The following is a 7,741-nucleotide window of genomic DNA, read 5'->3' as shown; positions in this document are numbered from 1 at the left end:
CAACCAGCTTACTCAATACCTTAGTTCATCCAATTATTGTTTTGCTTATCTTAGTTGGTATAAAGTTTGATTTTGTCTATTATAGTACTTGTTTGGAATTGGAGACTGTTGCAGTGAGTAGCAGCTTTAAATTCAATATCAAGAGCATATGGTAGTTTTAAGAGACACCTATCGAGCAGCTTTACAAGATGAAGAAGAATCTATATAATAGTAAAAGAATGTACTCACCTTGAAGGAGGAGTAGGGAATGAATCATGATTTGAAAGGGTTAAGATTTTAGCTGAGGGTTAGAACCAATTCATATTGAAGTTAGATACACTAACTATAGGTTAATGATTATTAAATGCTTAAGCTAAAGCTAATTATTATATTATGAGCTCATTTGTAGAAATAAGTGAAGCAAGGGAACCATTAAAGGAACATATTGAAACCAGTAGAACAATGCCCAGCACCTGGACTCTCTTAATCCATCACGAAGCAGGGGGCCTTGGATTGTGCCAGAGGGTCACAGACACCTGATGAAGACCTTCCTGACTTCATCCCTGGGACCACTGACCCAATTCAAGACCATCAACCCAATTCAAGAGAAGAATTGCACACACGTGAAGGACTAATAACTTCATTTTAATACAAAGCGGGGATGGGAGATGCTGGGGTTATGCATATGTATTATTTTGGGAAATAAATAGAAGGCAAAAAACCTTGTAGGGTGCGGTCAAGCATTTCGGGGACAGCCTCACTGCGCCACCTGTTGGCGTAATAAACATACCACTTCCTAACTTTAACTAATTAGAGCGTCTTTGTCCGTGATTTTCAGTTTTAATGATTCAATGCAAGCACAGTTTTCTGATTAGTGACTGGATGAATCTCAGTGTCAAATACTTTGTCCAGTGTCATGACACACATCTTGAGCATCAATAATTTTGCTTTCACAGATGAATTCTAGTTGTTCCCGGGTAACACAAGATTCTCAGTTTACTGTTTGATGCTCGTCATTCATCTTTTGTGCCCACATTCTATGTTCTGAGGGATAAAGCACCATTTTCTCATGGTTTAATCCTAGTGCAATGATGGGGTGAATAACATAAACAGTGGCATTACATATAGTAAGCACAAAGGCAGTGGCCACATTAGAAGCAGGATCATAGGTAAAATTTACCATAGTCTGCCAAGATTGAAACTTTCTTTCAAAATTAATCACATTAGCCCAAACAATTTTTCATATCTCAACTGGAAAGTCACCTTCATCCCCTTTCCATATGATCAAGGCTGCTGTTGCTTGCGTGCATAACTGTGCTTGTATACAACTGAAAGATAAGGACATATTATCTTGAACTATACTAAGAGTAAGAGCTGAAATGAGGGATGTGGGACTCCAGGCGGCTCTTCAAAATTCAGTTTATTATGTCCAAGATGCTACAGCAGTCCAGGGTTCTGGGCGACAGAGCCTGTACCTACAGCTGTCAGCTCCAGCTGCAGGCAGGCCTGGAGACCCTTAGTTTAGGTTACAAATGCATTATATACTTTTCTTTGCCGAGCATCTTAATACAGTAGAATCAATCTATACCTTAACTTTTATCTATAGCCTATCATAACTACTATAATTACCATATTCATGTTACTATTCTCCAATCACTAAAAGTTAGTACATTACAGTTTAAGCTAGAAGGTTTTTTTCAGTTTTCTTGCAGTGGAAAATTCTGAGACCTTTTTTCTACTTGCATCATCGACATGTCTTGTTTGCCTGTGCTATCTTTCTGCTTGGTAAAAACATCTTCTTGTTTGAGATGGGTTTATCCTTTGCTCTAAGTCATAAAAACCCCTTCTAACTAACATACCCTTTGCTTCCTTGGTTATCCAGTAAGACTGGCTCAGCAATTCTTTTCTTCTATATCAAAACTTGCTTTCATTTCTATTCCTTCTTCAGATTCTACATTCAAAAACCTTTCTGCCAAGCATACATATCTGTGAGACTTTCTTGTCAAACTTTCATCCTTCCCAACAACTATGTGCCTCTACGATCAACTTGTGGTCTTGGTCCCCGGCCTTTTCCCATTTTGGTAGCACTTTTGAAATTTGCCACTGACTAGTTCCTAATGCCAATAAAGGTGACTGCAGGGGCTGTTTTAGTTTTGTTAGATCACTTGTTGCAGTGGCCAACTTGTTCATTAATATTTCTGAGTCAATTTTGTACACAACTCCCAATCCTGTCCCTAATATCCCAGTTAAATCCCTTCTTATTCTGCTCCTGAGGTGTATTTGTCTTTGTAACCACGTTGTCCAGCCCTCAAAGGATGTCTGTGGTGGTGGCTCTCTGGTCACAGAGAGAAACAGATAACTTTTCCAGGCATCATCCTGGGGAAGTGTGAGAAAGCTCAGAGAAAGAATCCAAACAATCCTTAATCTCTGCAGCTGTGATCATGTTAACGTGTGCTACATGATGTTTACAGTAAGGTTGTTTACAAAAGGGTGGTTTCTTAATTAGCCAATCATGTGAAATTTATTGATTAAATGACCAATCAGGTCCACCTGTGTCGGACGAGGCTATAAAAGAAGACATCTCAATAAACATGAGGCTTTTTGCCATTTTGCCTTCTGATATGACTCTGTGTCATCTCTGACTGAATGGTGGCAGATGTCCTCAGGAAAGAGGAGCAGGCTGTTTAGATTTCTGATATGTTGATTTGCATCAGCAATTTGACATGTTTGAGAGACCACCCTGAATTAAACAACAGTTGTTGTTGACTCATATTCCTTATTATGTATGGGCCTATTTCATAGACCTTAGGTTTGTTTGGTTTGGGTTTGAGCTGCTTGAGTACTGGTGTGAGTTGTATGAGGTTCTGTTGTTGTAAGAGATATAGCATATATTTTAAATTGGAATGAGAGTGATAGCATCATGAGCCCAAAGACAGGTCAACTCTACAGGCTGTATTAATGTGAAATTATTCCAACAGCCTGATTTACTTGGGCCATCATAAACCTCCTGGTGCCTGTATGTAAGAAAAGCTGAAACACTAATTTGATTTGGTCTCTTATGGGTGGTCCCATTGACCATCTGGCATCCTACCCTGATTTCTTTTCCTTTCATCCCTTGAAGTGTTCACAGTCTCTGTTCTTGCCACTCCTGCTTCCCATATACCTGACTCCCATGCATTACCACAGTTGATAGGTTTAAATTTTTTTACATCAGAATGTTTTCCCATGGATCCAGTGTACCGAATAAAAGCTTGGGACCAAGGCTATTCAACATCATTTTGGATAGAGGTACCTTCTAATTCTAAGACTTCAATTGCAATTACACACAGAACAATTCTGCAAATGAAATTACTAACTACTCCCAGCTTCAATATACTCATTTTACCAGAGTAAGTTTTAGTTTCAGTTCATTACCTCCTGGTGTCACTTTCCAAGTGGCACCTGGGGCCTTCTTCACTCGAGAGTGGTGGATCCAGGCACTCTGCTCCTCGATCTTAATTGCAGTGAAAGTGGTGAGAAGCACCTAGAATGGTCCTCCCTTCTGTGGTTCCAAAGTCTTTTCTGTAAGAGACTTAACATATACATGATCTCCAGGCTGTATGTTATGTACTGGTCCATCTAACTCCCTGCTCCGAGTTCCAGCCACATGTTTTTCAATTCCTCTGAGCTGTTTACTTTAAGCCACCATGTTTGTGGCCAATGTAACCTCTCTGATGTAGGTGGACATTCTCTTTTGTACTCCATATGGTCTTCCATAAAGCATTTTAAAGGGACTCAACCTTTCTTTGGCTCTAGGTTTAGTTTGAATTCACAACAATGCCAGTGGAGGAGCTTGGGGCCAATTTGTTGCTTAATCAAATGGTTCATTTTCTCCACCTGGCCATTCAATTGGGGGTGGTATGGAGTATGAAGTTCCCAATCCATGCCTAGGTGGCTGCTAATTTGTTGCGCTATCCTGGAAATGAAATGTGATTCTCTATCTCAGGACATCATGGCTGGAACTCCAAAGCGTGGTATTATTTTTTGTAATAATACCCTGGTCACCTCTTGAGCCTTAACAGTCCTGGTGGGGAATGCTTCTGGCCACCCTGAAACTGTATCTGTCAATAGCAATAAATACCGATACCCCCCTTTTCTTGGGAGTTCTGAAAAGTCAATTTGCCACTGCTGTCCAGGCCAATGGCCCCTCTCAATCTGACTAAGTTTTGGTCTGGGGGTATTTTTGGGGTTAGTCTGGAGGCAAAGATCATACTGTCGGGTCACTTGAGTAATAGTGGCATATAAACTCCTGGCAATGATTCTTTCAATCGGATAGGTGTTCAGGGCATCAACTCCCCAGTGCGCTTTCTGGTGCTCCTCCCTTACTAGTGATCACAACAAATGGGAAGGGATTACTAGCTTCTTGTTAATAGTAGCCCACCCCTCTTTGTTATATATCCCTTCCTGATCTTGGATTAACTTCCTGTCTTTATTCTGGCTTACCTTCAAGGGCCATCTGGAATTAGGACTCCCTCAGTGGGAATCTCACCTTTTGCTGCTTCTTTTGACTTTCTGTCCACCAGACCATTTCCTTCCTCCAATTCTGAGCTCATTTTCTGGAATGCCTTCATATGCATTCTCAGGTAGCTGGACAGCTTCTAACAGTTTCATTCTTTCTTGTGCATCCAAATCATTTTGTGTGCATGCACAACCCCAAATGCATACCTTGAGTTTGCCAATTCTCAGTCTTTTGTGTAGAGGTGTTTGTTGGTAGCGGTCCAGACTCTATTACCTGCACGTGGTGACAGCATACTCAGCATGTCTCTTTCCACTGATGACATGACTGCTCGCATTGGTGAACCAGGTTTCTGCATTATCAAGGGGGTATCTTTCAAATCTGGATGATTGGAGTAGGTGGCCTCGGTAGCTTCCAAGCAATCATGGATCACTGGTTCTCCTGTATCCCACTGAGAAAAGAAGTTGGGTTCACAAGGTTAGTGACTACAATCTCTACATCATCTTGTTCTGCTATTATGGCTTGGTACTTCAGGAATCTTTTTGGGGAAAGCCAGTGTCAGCCTTTTACTTCCAGCACTGCAGACACTGTATGGGACCCTAGCAGAGTCATCTTCTGGCCCAGGGTGAACTTGCATGCTTCTTTTTGATCTTGCCTTAGAGTCCTTTGCCTAGCATTGATTTTGTAACTCAGGTAGGTGACTGTTGGCTTCACTATCTGAGCCTTTTTCTGAAGTACTCTATACCCTTGTAAACCCAAAAAAATTTCAGGAGGCTTACCATCTAATCCACACATGCCTCTTGGGTTCAGGTAGTTATCAGGAGCTTGTCTACATACTGCAGCAGCTGTCCTTCCTCAGATGGAGCTTCCCAGGACTCTAGATCTCTTGTAGGTTGTTGTTCTCCAAATATCCTGGGGCTGTTGTTAAACCTTGGGGTAATATCATCTATGTGAGCTGAGTCTTATGCCCACTCTTGGGATTCTCCTATTTGAAGGCAAAAATTTTCTGTATGGCTTCATGGAGAGGAAGGCAAAAGAAGGCATCCTTCAAATCAAAAATGGTAAACCAGGTTAGTTCAGGTGTCAAACATGTTAGCAAGGTGTATGGGTTTGCCACCACTGGGTGCAGATCAGGCTTTTACTGCCTGACCCTAGCTGGTTGTTTTCCTTCTGTAAGCTTAACTTGCACAAGAGGTGCATTCTTTGCCCTCCCTTGTATGTTAGAGGCCCATACCCCAGAAAACACCTGATCCACTAATTTAATCCTTTTTTTTCAATTTTGGTCTCACTAATTGTCAAAATTAGGCTTAGTATGTCTACATATTGTTGATCCTTTACCTCCAAAATAATCTCCCCATCTTTAAATGTGATCTTTGCTTCCAGCTGCTCCAACAAATCCCTACCCCACAGTGCCTTTGGAGAGCTGGGCATATACAAAAACCTATGAATATTCTGATGGTTTGCAAAAATATGCTTTTTCAGATTGGCCAGTTGCCCTTTTACCATAACATAATCATCTGTTATAGGCATCAAGGCTTTATTTAATACTATGTTGCCCCCCTGTCTATGAAAAATTCCATTTTCTTATAATATGTGCCTCAGCCCAGTTTCGGGGTATCCCTGGCTGGCTGTTGCAGGTCTGGATAGTGAAGTCCTGCTCAGCACAGCCTGCCCAGGCTCCCAGGCAGCTCCCAGCCACAGGCTACCTTAGCAAGCTCAGCTCTTAGGTGATATCAGCTCTTTAGTTTGCTAAGTGCCTTAGGCAGATGCAGGGAAAGAGAGGAGAAGGCTGTATGAGGTTCCACAGAGATGTCTTTATTGGAGTCTTCTGCGAAGGTTCTCATGGACAGCTCTTCTGCCAAACTGGGAAAAAGTAGCTCTTTATATAGGGTACAGGAGTTTTAGAAATTGTCCAATGTTAAGGGTGGAGGCGAATGTGACCTATAGTCTTACAGAGAGATAAGCAAGGGTCTGAAGGCGGAAGAGGGGCTTCTTAGGTCCAGTCATCATGACTAGACATTTCCTATCTTAGGCTGCTGACTGCCAGGGAGGTCTTGCAGGCCCTGTGCCTGCTACATTCTTAGTCCCCATTTTTCTACTCCATCCCAAATCTTGGTCTTAATTCAAAAGTCTTGGGGTAGAAAAAATAGACTGAGCACACTCACCTTTAATTATTTCTGCTGGGTTTCTTAAATTACTTGAAACTCTCTTTTCTAATAATTCAAACACCCTATTACTTCTTTGCTTCTCGCAACCGGTTGCTACTAAAATCCTTATAGCTCTCTGAGTAGCCTATGTTTCCTTAGAATAATACAAATGACAAAGTGCCTGTCTTGGTCTCTGTGAAAAGTACATATTAATATGGCTCTACGCAGATATTTACTATATGCATTTTGTTGTACTGATTATTAGTGCTGTATTAACATTTTAATAGTATGGTAAATGTAGTGTTGTAGTTAAAATAGAAACTATGTATGTGGGATATTTTTTTAAGAGAGGAATGAGGTACTCGCACTAAGATACCAGCCACAGGACACCTAAATCTTTCAGAGAAAAAGAGTGTATTGCTCCCTTATCAGAAGAAACGAACTTCTTCCTGCCTCGCTCAGCCCTGAAGACACCGTCAGGATTCAGAGGAAGAAGTTGACACTGACCAGACAGAATCCTGCGTTTGAATGGAATTTATGCATCATGTATGAGATGTATGAATATGCAACAGGCTATTGCTTTTAAGGGTCAATCCTCTGTTAACGTGGGTCCTTTTTCGGGCTTATTTTGCCCAGAAAAAGGTACCCGGACCATCTGTAACTCTTTGTTTTTATTGTCTCGTTATTGTCCTAACCCTAATTGTCCAGATTTTTATTACTCCAATATTATTACTCTCTTTATAACTGTTTTACTATTATTAAAGTTTTAACATTTTAAAAACAAGTGATTGGTATTTTTCACAATAGTAATGAAAATAGTAATGAAAATTAGGACTATAAGTGACAATAAAAAGCAAAGAATTATGGACGTCCAGGTGCCTGGCACTCCGCCAAAAAGCACACCTTGCTAACAAAGGATTACCCCTTCAAAGCAATAACCTATTGCATATTCAAACATTCCTTTCAAACTAGGGTGTTTCTGCTTAATTTTAGCTTCCCCCCCCATCTTGTAAATCAACCTTCTTGGTTCCTTGAAGTCTGAGCTTTCCTGATAAGGAGGCAATAATTCTTCTCTTAGGATCTTGGTGTCTGTTGCTGTTATCTCTATCCAGAGAGGATA

This window comes from Agelaius phoeniceus, chromosome W (genome assembly GCF_051311805.1).
Source record: "Agelaius phoeniceus isolate bAgePho1 chromosome W, bAgePho1.hap1, whole genome shotgun sequence".
NCBI classification, from domain to species: domain Eukaryota; kingdom Metazoa; phylum Chordata; class Aves; order Passeriformes; family Icteridae; genus Agelaius; species Agelaius phoeniceus.
This window is presented reverse-complemented; position numbering follows the sequence as displayed.